This window comes from Mizuhopecten yessoensis, unplaced genomic scaffold (assembly GCF_002113885.1).
Source record: "Mizuhopecten yessoensis strain PY_sf001 unplaced genomic scaffold, ASM211388v2 scaffold3537, whole genome shotgun sequence".
Classification (NCBI taxonomy): Eukaryota; Metazoa; Mollusca; class Bivalvia; order Pectinida; family Pectinidae; genus Mizuhopecten; species Mizuhopecten yessoensis.
In genome coordinates this window covers 42,654-43,394 of record NW_018405094.1, presented here as the reverse complement: position 1 = coordinate 43,394, position 741 = coordinate 42,654, and positions in this window count along the sequence as shown.

The window sequence follows — 741 nt, the reverse complement described above, 5'->3', positions numbered from 1 at the left end:
AGGGCGGAGGTTGTAATTAGTATTTACGTAGAATTACAGGGCGGGAGTTGTAACTAGTATTTACGTAGATTTACAGAGCGGGGGTTGAAACTAGTATTTACGTAGATTTACAGGACGGGGGTTATAACTAGTATTTGCTTAGTTTTACAGGGCGGGGGTTGTAACTAGTATTTGCGCAGAATTACAGGGCGGAGGTTGTAATTAGTATTTACGTAGAATTACAGGGCGGGAGTTGTAACTAGTTTTTACGTAGATTTACAGAGCGGGGGTTGAAACTAGTATTTACGTAGATTTACAGGCCGGGGGTTATAACTAGTATTTGCTTAGTTTTACAGGGCGGGGGTTGTAACGAGTATTTACGTAGATTTACAGGGCGGGAGTTGTAACTAGTATTTACGTAGATTTACAGGCCGGGGGTTATAACTAGTATTTGCTTAGTTTTACAGGGCGGGGGTTGTAACGAGTATTTACGTAGATTTACAGGGCGGGAGTTGTAACCAGTATTTACGTAGATTTACAGGGCGGGGGTTCTAACCAGTATTCACGTAGATTTACAGGGCNTAGTATTTGCGTAGAATTACAGAGCGGAGGTTGTCATTAGTATTTACGTAGATTTACAGGGCGGGGGTTGTAACCAGTATTCACGTAAAATTACAGGGCGAGGTTGGAACCAGTATTTACGTAGATTTACAGGGCGGGGGTTGTAACTAGTATAAAAGTTGAATTACAGGGCGGGAGTTC